The sequence below is a fragment of the Sciurus vulgaris genome, assembly GCF_902686455.1.
Source record: "Sciurus vulgaris genome assembly, chromosome: 1".
NCBI lineage: Eukaryota > Metazoa > Chordata > Mammalia > Rodentia > Sciuridae > Sciurus > Sciurus vulgaris.
Genome location: NC_136461.1, coordinates 69,374,702 through 69,389,158, shown reverse-complemented (window position 1 = coordinate 69,389,158; position 14,457 = coordinate 69,374,702). Strand labels below are relative to the sequence as shown.

Sequence of the window (14,457 nt, the reverse complement as noted above, 5' to 3'; positions counted from 1 at the left end):
CAGAGGACATGTGCATTCTGGTCAAGGCAGGGCTTTAGTAAAAGTACTGACCCACTTCTTCCTAGTCCTTCCTCTTGTGGTGGAAAAAATACTATACATGTTATTCCTTCATTGCCTTCTGTGAGTTTGGGCATGCAGGGAAACCATCACAGAATTTTATTTTCTTTATATATCTGTAGCTCTCAGGACCATTTTGGTTGTAAGTTACAGAATTCAACTCAATCTTCAACGAAGGCAATTTACTAGTTCATAGACCACTTAGAAGTTTAATAATTGGAATTAAGGGTCAGAATTAGCTTTCCTCGAGACCCATCAGCTCACATATTCTTCCTTTGCCTGTTTTCTGTCCCCTAATTCCAGTTTTAAAAATTACAGACACAGATTATGATTAGCTCAGCTTTGGCCACTGTGATAGCAATGAGGGGTTTGGAGTCATGTCAGGATACAGTTTCTTTCTGACAATTTTTCAAAACACAAATGCGAAAATATTTAAAAGTCACAGAGATTTTGGGTGAAAAATGTACCACAAAAATAAAGCAGATTCTAATAGTTTATGATGTATTCAACTCATCATTTTGAATAGGTAAATGGTTTCTGTCTACAAAAATATTAAAGTTTGAACAAAGGTTCTATTATAATAGTCATCAAAATACATTTTACTACACACATATATATGATTTTGGGGTAGGGGGATGGTTAGCCAAGCTAGGGATAGAACCAAGGGCCTTGTACCTGCTAGGCAAGTGCTCTGTCTCTGAGATACGTCCCCAGCCCTTCTTATTTTATTTTTGAGACAGGGTCTTACTAAATTGACTCAACTGGTCCCATACTTGTGATCCTCCTGCCTCAGCTTCCAGAGGTGGTTTTTAGGTGTACACCATTGAGCTAGTATATGTTTTACTATTTTTAAATGTAATACAGTATTATGTTACTTGTTTGTTTAAACAGAAAATTCCTATTTTGGTAACTAGGTTTAGTATACAGGTTAAATTTGACTATATTATGAATTTCTAACTTTATTCTGAAGCAGTATTTATCTGTTAATTAAGATGACATTAAATGCTAAAAGATAAAATATTTTAAAACAGTTTTATGTGCAACAAGGATTGAGAATTTTAAAAAAAGAAAACAATAAATAAGAATGAAAGAATCCCAACGTGTGAAGTCCTTATGACTCTGATTGTTCCTTTTATCTTTCTTTAGTTAATTCTTGTTCCCCTTTCCCCTCAGTGTGTTTGTGTGTTCTGACTGTGGTCTTACCCTCATGGAATTTTATCTGTGGGAAGTCTTAGAGAGATGGGATAAAGCTGGACTCTGGAGGGGATTGTCTTTGGACCCAAAAGGCACTACTGGGTGCCAGTTTAAACTGAATTCTTTTGTTGTTGCTTGTTTGTATTCTGGCATTTAGGATCATGATTTTTTTTTTTTTTTTTTCTTCTTTAGTCACACACTTAAGACTTGTAATTTTATTTGCTTTCCTTCATGGGTCGGGTGTGTTTGCAGATTAGGTATATGGACAATGGTTTATACATTTTGGATCACAGAACTAAGTCCTAGGTTTTATGACCTTTCCCCCTTTGCCAGCAAGGACATTGAAACCAAAATGCATGTTTACCCCATTCAGTAAATGTCCTTAAGGTGAAAGAAGTTTTAGTGCTTAGCAGCCTTTTGTGAGAAAAATGATATTATCTTCCAAGGCAGTATAGTAAAACCATTTGGTAAAATTCAACATTCATTAAAGATAAAAACTCAAAACAAAATTAAAATAAAAGGAAAATTCCTAAGTTGATAAAGGATATCTACAAAATCCCTGTTAATTCATTGTGAATTGTTCAAAACATTTACTTTCAAAAATTAGGAAAAGAAAAAGTTATCTGTGATCATTTCTATACAAACTGGAGTAGAGGTCCAGTTAGTGGACCATGCAGGAAAAAAAAAAAAGAGAGAGAGAGAGAGAGAGAGAGAGAGAGAGGGATTATAAAGACTGGAAAAAAGCAATGAAACAAATTAAACAGAAGATATGATAGTTTTAAGAGAAATCCCATAGAAAATACAAACTAATTAGGCAAATTAAGAAGAAAATTTAGAACGTTTGCTGGATAGAGATTAAAATAGGAAAATTGTTTATGTACAGAAACAAATACTAGAAACTATAATTTTTAACAATAAATCATTAAAGCATACAACAAAATGTTTTATAAAAAAGTATTTAGGGAAAAATCTACCAAATTTATGTGGGGAATCAAACCTTTTTGAAAGAAAATCTAAGTAAATACAAAAGTAGACCATGTTTTTGAATTGGAACACTAGAAGTCATAAGATATTATTTGCCTTTGAATTGATCTTAGATGCTAACAAATTTCATCTGAGTTTTGTGTGGTGGGGAGGAAGCAGTGACAAGCTGCTTCTGAGATTTGAGTGGAAGAGAAAAAGACCATAGAAACCAAGGTACTCCTGCAAAGAATAAGAAGAACTTCCCAGATACTTCAAATGATTATAAAATTATAGTTCAGGTATTGTGATATTGGCAAAAGGACAGACAAATCCACCAAGAGAATAAAATTAGATAAAACATTAGATCATAAATATACGGAAATTTGATTTATGGCAAATCTAACTTTGAAGGTCACTGAAGAATGCACAAACTATTCAATACATAATGCCAACTATAGTTTCTATTTTGAAAACCTTCTTTCTCCCTCAAACTGTAAATGAGAGTGAACTTCAAATTGATTAAATGCTTCCATATAAAAAGCAAAATACAGAGCTGAGCATGGTGGTACATGCCTATAATCCCAGCAACTCTGAGGCTAAGGCAGGAGGATCACAAGTTTAAAGCCAGCCTGAGCAATTTATCAAGGCCCTAAGCAATTTAAATCATTTGTCCCACAAATTAAAAAATAAAAAAAAGGGGGGGGGGTGAGTATAGATATTAGTTAAAAGTCAATCAGTAGAAGACAATTTAATTTTAAAAAAATGGGCTATTAACATGTACCTCTCAGAACAGAAAACCCTAATTGTCAATAAAATAAGAAAACATGCTCAATCTCAATAGTAATTAAGGAATTAGGAATTAGAAGTTAAAACTATGAGGAATTTTTATTTCACATTCACCAAATTAATAAAAAAAATTTTAATTTTTAATATTATTAGATGCCATCAAGAATATAAAACAACTGGATGTTTATCTTTATACCTGGTAGGAGTATAAAATCAGTTCTTTGTACAACAGTTAGGAATTATCTAATAAATTTGAAATTTTTCATTCTCTCATATTCAGCAATTTCATTTTTAAGCAGTTATCCTAGAGGAGGGCCTCTCAAATTCACATTATTAGTTTATTAGGCATATTCTGTTATAGGGACTGTCCTATGCCTTTTAGGATGTCCTAAGTGTCTCATACAAGATATTGAATATTAACTAGGATATTTAGTAGCATATCCCCATTATAACAAGAAAAAATGCTGGCAGATATTGCCCTGTATTCCCTAAGTGACAAAATCATCTCCAGTTAAAAACTAGTCCTGAAGATATTTTTATACATATCTATGTTTACCTATATAAGAATGGTCATTAGAAGTTCTGTGTGTAATAGTAAAAAAAAAAAACAAAAAACAAAAAAAAACAAAAATAAAAACAAAAAAAAAACTGGAAGCAATCCAGATATCCCCCAAATGTTAAGGCAGAAGAATCATATCATATAATAAAATACTATACAACAATGTAAACTAATGAATTATAGCAATATGCTGCTGAGGATTGAAATTCAAGAACCTAGTGTTAAGCAGGAAAATCAAAGACGAATGTTTCACTTACATCTTGCTGTTGCAAAACATTTAAACCAAACAATTGTATATTTTGGGATACAAATATTTGATGTAAAATTATAAAGAAAAGAAAAGAATGGAAAAAATTAGGATAATGTTTAGCTCTGATTGCAGAAGAGGGTTAAAGAATCATATAAGGGCACACAGAGGACTTAAAAAGACCATTATAGTGTTGTTTTCTTTCTTAAACTGTTGGCACACAGATATGTGATTTAATTCTTGCATATGTTCTAGTAATTATTATTAGTAGTAGTATTGGTATTGATCTGAGGGGTGCTCTTCCAGTGAGTCACATCCCAAGTCCTTTTTTATTTTTTACTTTGACACAGGATCTCACTAAGTTACTTAGGGCCTTACTAAATTGTTGAGGCTGGCCTCAAACTTGAAATCCTCCTGCCTTAGCCTCTGAGTTGCTGGGCTTGTAGGCATGGGCCACCATACCCTGTATACATTTTATTTTTTAGTTATTAAATATTAAATATTTTTGAAGGAAATATTTTAACCCTAGAAATTATGTACTAGAATTAAATAACAGAGCAGACATACTCTTTTATCAATTTAACATGATTTTTATTTATTTAGTTGAACCAATATGAAATGGTAATAAATTATTTCAGAAGGCAAATTAGGATTTTGCTTAGGAAAGTTAGGAAGTTAAAACAAAATAGGCTAACCACTCAAGACATCCTGTGTTCAAAAGCATGGTTACTAACCAATAATGTAATCCAATGCTTTGACTACACACACACACACACACACACACACATATATTTTTTATTTTATTATTATATTTTTTCTTCGTGTACTTGTTTTCAACCCAGGGATGCTCTACCACTGAGCTACATCCCCTTTTTTATTTTTGAGACAGTCTCACCAGGTTGCCGAGAATGGCTTCAAACCTGTGATCCTCCCACCTCCACTTCCTGATTCATGGGAGTGTACCACCAGGCCTGGCTGTAGTCAACAGCTTTAAACAGGGCCTTTAAAAAAAAAAAAAAAAAAAAAAAAATCTAGTGGCAGTACTCAGTGCACAGAGTGAACTCCCTCTTGTAAAAAGCCCATCAATTGTTTTTTGCTAATTAAGATGAATATTATTCCTGTGAAATGAACCAAAAACTTATATGAATTTGGAAATCCCAAAAGAGATCTATAATCTACAAGAATAATTGCATGCAATTTTAATTGAAGGTAAAGGAGATGACTGTTTTTGTCTGCTTATTCTCGAAATCTTGGAAGTTATCAACCTGTTGGCCAGTTAGCAATGCTTTATGTTACTATCAGCTGACCTATTAAGGTTGGAAACAGTCATGGAATTTTAAAGGACAAATGACAAAATGGCCATCGGCTATAGTTGACTACAGTGTGGAACTTTTGTTATTAATGAAAGAATGTAATAAAATTTTATTAACATTCTCAAAAATAAAGTACATTTTATTAATGTTGGATGAAGACTAGACTGTTCACAGAAATGCACATTCAAACTTTGTTCTCTAAGCACAGCCAGAATTAGAAATGAGGGGGAAGCAAGAGGCTGAGGCAGGAGGATGGAGAGTTCAAAGCCAGCCTTAGCAATAGCAAGGTGCTAAGCAACTCAGTGAGACTCTGTCTCTAAATAAAATACAAAATAGGGCTGGGGGTGTGGTTCAAAAAGAAATTAGAGGGAAGATCTATTTTGTTAAAATACAGATTAACAACCTTGTAAAGTTTTCTTTATTTTATTTTTGGTATCAGGGATTGAACCCAGGGGTGCTTAACCACTGAGTCACATCCCCAGCCCTTTTTTTATGTTTTATTCTGAGACAGGGTCTCTACAAGTTGCTGAGGGCTTCACTAAATTGCTGAGGCTGGCCTTGAATTTGGGATCCTCCTGCCTCAGCCTCCCAAGCTGAGCCATTGGAATTATAGGCATGTGCCTGGCTCTTTATTTTAATACTTGGTATTTACCATTAATCTTTTAGAAAAAATTGGAATGCTGAAGGTTATTCTGTTTTAAAGTTCAGTTTTAATAGACAAATGTCAATAAAGTACATAGTTACATTTTAATTCATTTCACATAATAACTTAAAACTTCGCTTGCTTAAAGTTATACACTTACATATCAGAAAGAAATAGGTCCAGTGACCACTTTATTTATCTAATAATTTGTTGCCTTACCTTGCAGTAGTCCTAGTTATAGATGAGGAAGCTAATTTTATTTCTTTCTAACATATCATGATATATCAGCTATACTGAAGATTTTATAAAATATATGCAAAAAAGAAAATTGTGATTTTAAGTATTTGAATCCCCAATACTTCCCATTAAAAGTTTGGCAGTAAAAATATATGGAAATATGTATTTCCACATATAAATTGGTGTGATTTTGGCTTCCCATTCTTCAGGAAAGGTTCATGCTTGATTTTTGTCTGAACACAATTTACAATGCCATCTCATTCCCAATCAGGGGAAAATGCAATCGGGTTGCATTTTCAGATGCATTTTAAAAGTAGTAATATAGAATGACTCTGTAAGTCCTATTTACACAATATAATTTGGATGAGACTTTCACTTAAGCAAATTTTACAAATGATTGAAATTTACGCCTTAACTCATTAACACTTTTTCTGGTGACTCCTTATCTCTTACCATATTGTTTTATACAATGTATAGTAAGTTTTTTGTTTTTTTGTTTTTCCCTGTGTGCAACCCACAGCCCTCTTTTTATTTTATTTTGAGACAGAGTCTTGCTAAATTGCCCAGGCAGGCCTGGAACTTGTGATCCCCCTGCCTCAGCTTTCCAAGTAGCAGGATTATAGGAATGGGCCACAACGGGCTAATGCGGTGTTGGGGATTGAACCCGGGACCGTGCACATGCTAGGCAAGTGCTCTTCTACTACACTTGACCCAACAATGACTTAAGATGGGTAAATTACACAGCACATTTTATATGCACATTTTCTCTTAGTGTTAAATAGGTCATTTACTGGCTTAAACAATAAACTAATTTTTAAAATTTCACCTTTTACTTTAACCTTTTCCTAGTTAGATCCTTCTTTCTTGTAGGAAAATAAAAGTAAATATAATACCAAATTATAACATACTAAAAGTTAATGTGAACCCAAAGATCTAATTTCCACACTGATGAACTATAGATACACATTTTTAACCAGAATCAATCTTTTGAAATGATAGCTTTTTTTCTCCCTCTTAATACATTTTTTAAAAAATATAGTTTTTACCCAATTAATCTTCATCTATGTTTTTAGATTTTCCCTGAGATTAGGTAGAAGGTTTTTTTGTTTTTTGTTTTTTTTAAATATGTGAGATTGTTTTGGCACAAAGCAGTATTGGCCCAAAGCAGTATTCCTCAATTCTACATATACATATTTACTTAATAATCAACATACTTTTTGAATAGTTTGTTATTTAAATAATGCTTTTGTTCTGATTAAAATTAAGACATTTATTACAGGAAATTCAGAAAATAAAGAAGGAAGAAGATTCAATTACTCATATTCCCACTTTTTGGTGTACCATTTGAGTTTTTTTCTATGTGAACAATATAATACCAACTCTTTCCCCCCGCTGCATAAACAAGCACACAACATATTACTTTTTTTTTTCCTTCGCTCTGCTTTTTCTCTAATATAACACTTGGTGATGTTTGGTTGATTTCAAAGCAATATTTTTCTATAGTGAGAAATTCCTGGGCTGAGGATGTAGGTCAGTGGTATAGTATTTGGCTAGCATGTCTGAGGTCCTGGATTCAATCCCCAAATCCCCCAAAAAGAAATTCCTTCTTTTTATAGAAAGTATCCAAGAACCACTGGAGGTGGTGGTGGTGGTGGTGGTGGTGGTGGTGGTGGTGGTGGTGGGTCTATATCAGATACAGTAATAACTTGCTGAGAAATATTTTACACTGGTCTTTCCTATTCAGCAAGATTCATTTTTATTGTAATTTGGATGGTAAAGAGATTATGATCAAAACTATAACTAAGTATTACCTTTATGTCATAATAGCATAAAATAAAGGCAACAAATTATGTATTTAAACAAAATCAGACAATAGCTAACTTGCCTAGGAATTGTTATGATATATGCTTCTAGAAAATAAATATTTTTAAGTTCACTGATGTGCACAGCCCTGGTCAAAGATAAATTACAATCGGTTTTTATGTAGCAGTAAAAATTCCAAAAGACTCTGATCTACTCTTGACATGTATCACAGTTAAGCCTTCTCTTTCTTCTCATGGAATGTAAACCACATTTATTTCTATATCTCTATATATGTTAAAATAAATTACCCAGGAAACAAAATGTGGAATATACTATGTTCACTTGCAATCCAGTAGAGAAAGCAAAACCTTACATTCCCTTTGAAGAACGTGCCGTATATTTTGTGAGGACTAGGGAATGTTTACAGGATTTGAATGTACCATTGGTTTCTTTGCAAAAGTATAAGCTGCCTTGTAATTATCAGATCATTCAATATGTTTAGTAAATGATACTCTACTTTTTTAATTCCGGTTCACTTTTTCTTGTTTGTTTTCAGTACTATCAAATATAGAAAGAGCTCTTTACTTACCATTCTGGGAAAGATGAAATTAATCATTGTGCCATAAATACCCTGGAAAGCAAAGAAAATATTATTATTTATTATACCACCATCCACAGGGATCCTAACTGTCAAATGCAATGCTTCAAGAGCAAAACAAAAATGGAGTAAATCTACTGCAGAAAACACAAATCAGTGTCCTAAGAATTCTTGAACATTTATTACATGCCCTTGGACAGAGCTACCTTAGGAGTAAGCAATTGTTATGATAAGTACTTTCAAATACAGAATAAGACATTTTATATTCTGCAAAACAAATATTATAGGATTAAGAAAAAATTGTCAGTGTTTTTCCCTTCACCTGTTGAATTTTTCATTGATACAGATGGCACAGCTACACCTAAAATTCTTTCAGGGAAAATTGGAGGCATTTTAGTTTCCTAAAGTCAATATTAATGATCATTATATCCACTTTAATGTAAATAAATTTTTTGTCTGGAATCTTGACCTGAAAATCAGAAGTAGGAGCTGAGAAACAAAATTTGAATTCCAAGATCCTGTTTTTTAAGAAGGAATTATTTATTTGCATTTTTTTTTCTTTTTCTTATCAATTAACTATAAGTTTCTAGTTATGTCACATAAGAATTAGAACAAAATTGTATTTTGAAAATAGTCTTGAATTTATTGTGTTCTTTAAATTTTAAATAAACATTTACTTTCATTTTTACTAATTAGTACAAAATAACTTCTTTGTCTCAGTAGTTATAAGGAAACTTGTTATGTAAGAAAAAATGCTTAATAATTAATGTTATAAGACATTGGTTATTTTCTGTTCCTTCTTTTTTTAAAGTATCATAAGCATAATCTAGAAAAAAATACCCTGAGTTTTATCTGTTTGCCAAAATTACATAATGGCTAATTAACTTTTAGTAGATAACATATGCATAAAGGGGATTTGCTTAAATTTTCCAGATAATGATGTCTTAGACCTTAGAATATTTTTTCTAGTAAAATAACTTTGAATAAAAATTATGTTCTAATGTGTGTTTTAAATCATTATTCTTAAAATTATAATATTTCTGTAAATAAAAAATAAAATTTCAAACTACAACACTAATGTTCACAAATTTTTAAAAACCATTGACTGGATAGCAAAATTAGAACTTAAAGAGTATCCTACTTAGATTTTCACATAGAAAGTATTTTATTAGACACATTTAAACATTTGAACAGCAAAAAATATGGAAATCCAAGATTCTGTAATGATTCAAGAATTCTCCCTATGAAAGTAGTTCTTTTAAGAAAAGTAAATCTTTTAAGGAAGTAGTTTTCTTAAGTTTTGTATTTAATCATAAATACTCATAATTTATTTCAAAATTTTGTATTATTTATTTTTAGTGCAAACTTTTAATAGGAAAATTTAAATTTAGAAATTCATTATCATATTTGGTACTTATTTATGAACAATTATTAATAGAACTTTTGATATTACTGCTCCTAGTTACAGTTTCTAAGCTGTTAAAAAAAAAAAAAATGCATTTTTAAGCAGCAGCTCCTGAAGAGGGCAGCACGTTCTAGATATTATTGAATTCTATGCTCAAATGTTACAGCTTTGGCTAAAATTTAGTGTATTTTTTTCTAAGAATTAGAAGGGACAAAATGGATATCTTTTATAGATGTGTGCTCACATGATACAATAAACCAGAAATTCCAGGCAGTTGCAGGCCAAGGTCAAAACTGCATTGATTATTAAAAGAGAACATTCAAATTAGACACCTAAAGCAATGTATTTAGAAAAAGAACAACAAAATACTAGTAAGGGGACTTTCCATGTGGAATGTGTTTTATCTTAATACTGTAGATAACTTTTCCTATTGGCAGTGCATTGACTGTCAAAACTACTAAAGGGGTTAGATTTAATTATCTCACTTCTTGCACATTTCATCTCAATTGCTATGGCAACATTCAGTTGCCTCTGCAGCAATGCATACTTTAATCAGATATTTCCTCCTCGTTTTTCTATGAGCCAAAACTGTGTAGTCAAATTCACAACCAAGTCCTGATGAATCCGATAACACCTTTTACAAATAAATAGGCAACTTGCCTCAACCCACACATATAAATACTTTCAGAGAGACTTGTAACTATTGGGCAAGTATAAGACTTGATTGGAATATATGTTTGGACTATTCTACCTCATTGGTTTTAATCCCAATACCCCTTTATGCTGGGGATGGAACCCAGGGTCTCAGGCATGTTAGGCAAGTGCTCTACCCCTGAGCTACATCCCCAGCATTTTTATTTTATTTTTTGAGCCAGGGTCCCCCTAATTTGCTCAGACTGTCCTTGAATTTTTGATCTCTTACCTTGGCTTCTCAAGTAGTTGGGATTAGAAACATGTGCCACCATACTCAGCTCATTTTTTTTTTTTTTTAATGTTATTTTTGCTACCATTCCTTTTTTTTAGAAGGTTTTTTTTTTTTTTTTTTTTTAACTATTGGAAACACTCCAGTCAGTCACTATCAAGTAACAACTAACCTCAGTAGGAGAATGATGAATAAAAGAAACAGCCTCTCACGTTCAAATGTCAACCCTCTTCAACAAGTCCCTTGAATTATCTGCCTTTTATCTGAGCATACTTTGGACTGACAAAATCGTTTTCTTATTTCTTGAATACAAGTAAGAGAAAGAAGGAAAATAATTAAAGACCAAGCAAAATCTAACATAGGAAGAGAAATGTAGAATATCAAATTTAAATAGAGGGCTAAGCATGAACAAAACTTTGGTCAAGCTTCAGTAATATAGCAATTTTAATGAGAAGTGAGAGCATGATGTGTTAAATTGTTGATGTTGTTTAGGTGACTATTAACCATCTACATTGTTGGATGAATCATCACTTTAGCATTTTGCAGAGGACTAGATAAACTTTGGCATATAAGGGATTATTTATGTAAACATACAAGGAATATTGGAAGGGCCTTCAATTCTTTTTCTTTTTGCCACTGGGGATTGAAACCAGGGGTGCTTAACCACTGAGCCACATCTCCAGCCCTTTTTGTGTTTATTTTGAAACAGGTCTCTCTAAGTTACTAGGACCTTGCTAAGTTGCTGAGGCTGACTTTGAATTTGTGGATACTCCTGCCTCAGTCTCCCGAGCCTCTGGGATTACAGGGATGTGTCACTGTGCCCAGCTTGAAGGGTCTTCCATTCTGATTTTAAGTGTTAGCTAATTATATTTTCATAAATGCTTGGAATTTTGCAAATGGGTACTATATTATAATTTGGTATTGTCTAATAAATTTTTTAAAAAACTAATTTTATAGCCAAGTGATCTAAGACATTCCTAACAATTTTAGTGTCTGCTAAAACTTTTATTTAGATAACGAACATTTTGTCTTGATGTTGTGATGTTTCTCTGGTGAGAAGTTTCATATCGATAGCTAAAAGTAATATTTTAACATGTTTTTTCAAACACCACTTAGTAGTGTCTAGTAAAATTTCCATTAATGGAGGCACCAAAAAGATGCTTTCCGTAGCTGAATTTACCAGTCTGATATCTCAAAAGCAATTTCTGTATTGCATTGTATTACAGATGACTAAAGTAGCAAACAAAATTTAATCAAGTATAAAAAAGATTATTTAAAATACAAGTCATGCGTATATAGTGTATATATTTGTGTGTGTATATATATACACTTATATATATACATATATATTTATGTATATACATATATGTGTGTATATATATACATATACACACACATACACACACACACTTGACTTGTATTTAAATATATATATATACATATATATATATTTCCAGTAGCGGGAATTGAACCTAGCCACTCTACCATGTTACATCCCCAGCCCCCTTTTTTATTTTTATTTTTTTGAAATAGGGTCTTGCCAAGTTGTCTAGGCTGACCTTGAACTTTTGATCCTCCTGCATCTACCTCCTGAGTTCCTGGGATTACAGGCATGTTTCACCATGCCCAGCTAAATTTTATATATTTTTAACTTTAATTGAGCTCAGTATTAGCAATAACTATGTTCAAAATGCAGTTATTGCAAAACCAACTTCTCATTAATGATAAAGTTTGGAAGGTATATAACCTCAGGAGAAGCTGAGGGAATAAGAGGTGTTTAAATTAAAAGTAAAACCTATACCTTGAGAGGAAGCACTGAACCTATTTTCAAATGTTTGAAGATCTTCTCATGAAAAGAAACAGGGAGAATGTTAGAAAACTAAGACAAGTGATAGAAGTTCTAGAGAAATGGATTCCAGCTCTCTGCAAAGAAAAACTTAATTGGAATTGCTTAAATAATGGCACAAGCCACAAAGCAGCAAGTTCCCTGTGTGGGCATTTTGTATGAATGTTTGCATATGAACTCTTTATTTTCTGTTTCTGGAGTCCTGCGACCACAGTGTAGAAGATGTATTAGAGCCCCTCCACAAACTTAGATCTGGGAGGTAAAATGAGTCACTTCTTGATGATTTTTTCAAATACCAGTGCTTTATGTCAGTGCGAAAACGAGCAATGATCTGCTAACAGCGTATTCAGCAGCAAGCTTGCAAATCCTACTCTGGAGAAACAGTCTAAATGAGAAAAACAAACAGTTCTTAGTGAAGAGTTATCTAAAACCTCCAAGGAGACATGTAAATCGGACCTAGTTGGCATTAGTTCAGGAGCGCAGTAGATGCCAGGGAGTGACTGGAGGTGAAGAATGTGTTCCCCTTTCACTCCTGATTGGCTCTTCCACCTAGGGCTGGGGTGCTGCCAGACAGTGCTTATGCACTGCCTATGTTAGACTTGTTCTCTGGATGAAAGGGAGATTTTGGCACTATTCTTAAACTTCATATTCACTTAAGAAATAATAATTGCTCAATTAAAAGACCAAAGCTTTTCTTCTGTATCCAGAGAAATTAAAAGTTGAAGAGAAAATTACACATCGTGTGAATGCTCGTCTTTAGCAAGATCGCTGAATAACTTGTGACTAATTTGAAGATTATAAATATAGAGAAATTTCTGATTCTTGAGTCAAAGCAATGAATACTATTCACTTAACATCAGATCCTATAAGTTCTAGTTTATATTGTTTGGAAATAGTGTTTTTCTTTAGTTTGGTTTTGAAGTTTCCTTGTGTGACCCCACTTTTAATCACAGGGAAGGAACCAATGGGCTCACCAAAGCTCTTGCATAATCCTTAATCTTCTGTACTCTGGTGCTATTACTTGGAGCATGAGATCTTTGAAGAATGACTGTCTACCAACAGCATCTGTTTCTACCAGAAGAACTGAGGAGTGGTTTATGCAATGACCAGAAAAGTTTACTTTTATTTTACCAGTAAAGAATATGGAATGTTACATACTTCGTTAAGAACTTTATCTCCTCTGCCCTTCCTGACCATTTCAAATCAAACCTTTACTTTAACTTATGTTGGTGAAATTTCCTTTTGCTGAGATTTTGCCAGCAAATGGTCTTGAGACTTGTTTCCGATATACTCACCCACAAAAGCTTTTACTAGCCAATCCCATTTGGTTGGCTGTGTTCCAACAGAGTCTCTGGTGAACACAAACATTAGCTACAGAGAAACAGAAACTTCTATGGCACCCTGCAGAAACTTTTTGATCCAAAAGACACTACTACTAAACCAAAGTGTCATTGCACATTCAAGAATGTTTCTGTATGTCCTGAAAAACAGCAGGAGGAAGAGCTGCATTTGTGCAATGATCCTTCCATGTGTGTAAACCTGGTCACTAACCTGAGATCAAAGATGGTCTTCGATCAACAAGTATTTATTTAGTGCCTACCATATCTAAAACCCAAGGAATCAGAAAAGGACAAATAGGAGCTATTTCTAATAATAGTATTTGTTTATTGAATGAAGACAGACATATTGCTGGCCTATTAAAAAAACTTATGATCCTCTATAGGAGGTAAAATTAGCATGAAAAAAGTAAAGCATGATATCTCTGTTTTGTCCCTGTGAGTTGAAATATTTAATCTGTTCCACACTACAAAATGTTTTAATATATTTCATCAGTATTGTTTCATATAAGTGGTTTTAACAGAAAAAGCACTTTTGTGTAATTTT

At 32.8% G+C, this 14,457-nt stretch overlaps 1 protein-coding gene across 7 annotated transcripts in view; it reads right to left on the bottom strand.

The window, feature by feature from the left end:
• Nucleotides 1–14,457, bottom strand: part of ADGRL2 (adhesion G protein-coupled receptor L2) — a 623,949-nt gene that overhangs the window by 205,695 nt on the left and 403,797 nt on the right. For all 7 annotated transcript variants that reach the window (XM_079147428.1, XM_079147431.1, XM_079147427.1 and 4 more), the window contains one exon: nucleotides 8,392–8,433. The gene's annotated coding sequence lies outside the window, so the exon portion shown is untranslated. The remainder of the gene's footprint in view (nucleotides 1–8,391; nucleotides 8,434–14,457) is intronic.